We start from the raw sequence: 2778 nt of genomic DNA, 5'->3' as shown, positions 1-2778 counted from the left end.
CCATGACCCGTGAGATCATGACCCATGAGATCATGACCTGAGCTGAAACCAAGAGTCATATGCTTAACTGACTGAGCCACCCAGATGCCCAGGAGCGATTCATTAGTAACAAAACATTTATCAGTAAATAAATAAATGCTGTGAAAGTGCTTGAAACTATTTACTCATGACATTTATTTTTTTAATTAATTAATTAATTATTTAAAAACCCCACAGCACTTTCAGCACCAGTTTTATTAACCCTCTTTTTGATGAAGAAAGGAAGTCTCAGAGAAGTGAAGCAACTTGACAATTCAATTAAAAATCTATTAAATTTAACAAGGAAATTTATGATGTTTTATATCAATACCAAAGGAAAGATACCCAAATAATCTTCTTAGAAAAATACATGAATTGAATTGTAAGAAAATAATTTCTTGTAATTAATAACTAGTTTAAAGTAAATATAGTTTATACTTAAAATGTAATAAAAGACCATAGTGGATGGTGGGTTTTAGAGGAGGGGTGTAGGAAATATATTCTTTGGAGGGTTTGTTCTCCATCTTTCTCTTTGACAATTTTTCAACCATTCTTAGGTACATCATTGTCTAGTACACAAATCTACACTCAAAGTTATAGCCCAGAAATATATTTTTAGGGTGAAATAAAGACTAAATAACCATGAGAATACTTCAGAACACTTCAAAATAACCCATGTGAATAACTAGCTGAAGATGCTGTGTTCTCATCTCTTTCGCTTGTCCTGCATACACAGAGGAAAATATTTTGGGTGCATCCTTCACAGTATGCAATTTAAATTTGTTCCACATGTTGTACTCTGTCTAAAAACTTGTTTTGAATGAATTGATAAGCATGTCTTTGTCTGAAATCATAATGTTAAAATACCACTTTTTTTAAAGATTTTATTTATTTGACAGACAGAGATCACAAGTAGGCAGAGAGGCAGGCAGAGAGAGAGGGGAAAGCAGGCTCCCCATCCAGCAAAGAATCCAATGCGGGGCTCAATCCCAGGACTCTGGGATTGTGACCTGAGCCGAAGGCAGAGGCTTTACCCACTGAGCCACCCAGGTGCCCCAAAATACCATTTCTTAAGAGCATGATTATCCAGTGTGCTTCATGGTGAAAATTGTGCTATTCTGGGGAGAAAAGGTCATTGTTTGAAAAGTAGTATAATTTCCCCAGATATGTTATGTCAAAAAACCACTAAGTAGTTGCACTTGGGTGGCTCAGTAAGTCAAGCATCTGCCTCTTGATCTCAGCTTGGGTTTTGATCTTAGGGTTGTGACTTTGGGCCCCATATTGGACTCCATACTCAATGTGGAGCCTACTTTAAAAAAAAGTCACTAGTTAAGAACTCATAAGGTGAGGTATAGCAGCATGGTAGCATCAATCAAGGAATGAGTCAATGACAAAACACTATTCCCATAACAGTCTTATTAGAAGATCATATAAAGCAATGGTCAAATTGGTCATTTGCTTCTGAAGGAGAAGTTGTTTTGATTGTAACAGTTAAAATCTCTTCTGAAATGTTTAAGTTGCTACAGAGGCTAGGTATCTGAGGAGTTTTTCACTTAGAATACGATGGAGTCCTCATTCTGGCTTTCAACAACTTTATAGCAGAAACTAGAGGGACACGAACATGAACACCTATACCCCCTGAATATGTGGGGGTAAGAAAGTGAAGAAACAGTCTTGAAAAGCAAAAGACCCGGGTAATCTAACACTGCAACATCCTGGCCACTTGAAAGTGAATGAGTAAGTCACCAGTGTCCCCACTCCCACTTATTTTATGTAGTTCTTCCAAGAATCCCATTTTTTTGGACTCATCTTTCTTTATCCATCCTTCTTTTCTGCTCACTATAGCTGTTTTCTTTCTAGGACTAATCAAAGTCACTGAACTCTGTTTATCCTACCCAATTTCTGACATCATAAATACTTTATCCTTAAGTTACTTAAGTATCCTTTATGTTTAACATATATCTCTCCCCGACTTCCTCTCAGGCCCTTATCTTATCCCCTTATCATGTCACTGAATTCTACTTATCCTACCCAGGTTCTGACATCATAAATACTTTATCCTTAAGTTACTTAAGTATACTTTATGTTTAAAAATACACCCCCCTCGAACCCTCCTCCACTGTTGGTGGGAATGCAAGCTGGTCCAACCACTCTGGAAAACAGCATGGAGGTTCCTCAAAATGTTGAAAATAGAACTACCCTATGACCCAGCAATTGCACTACTGGGTATTTACCCTAAAGATACAAACATAGTGATCCGAAGGGGCACGTGTACCCGAATGTTTATAGCAGCAATGTCTACAATAGCCAGACTATGGAAAGAACCTAGATGTCCATCAACAGATGAATGGATCAAGAAGATGTGGTATATATACACAATGGAATACTATGCAGCCGTCAAAAGAAATGAAATCTTGCCATTTGCGACGACGTGGATGGAACTAGAGCGTATCATGCTTAGTGAAATAAGTCAATCGGAGAAAGACAACTATCATATGATCTCCCTGATATGAGGACATGGAGAAGCAACATGGGGGGGGTAGGGGGATAGGAGAAGAATAAATGAAACAAGATGGGATTGGGAGGGAGACAAACCATAAATGACTCTTAATCTCACAAAACAAACTGGGGGTTGCTGGGGGGAGGTGGGATTAGGAGAGGGGGAGCGGGCTATGGACATTGGGGAGGGGAGGCGAACCATAAGAGACTATGGACTCTGAAAAACAACCTGAGGGTTTTGAAGGGTCAGGGGTGGGAGGT

The sequence above is a fragment of the Meles meles genome, unplaced genomic scaffold (assembly GCF_922984935.1).
Source record: "Meles meles unplaced genomic scaffold, mMelMel3.1 paternal haplotype, whole genome shotgun sequence".
In the NCBI taxonomy this organism is placed as follows: domain Eukaryota; kingdom Metazoa; phylum Chordata; class Mammalia; order Carnivora; family Mustelidae; genus Meles; species Meles meles.
The sequence above is the reverse complement of the archived record's forward strand: the minus strand, read 5'-3'. Positions refer to the sequence as shown.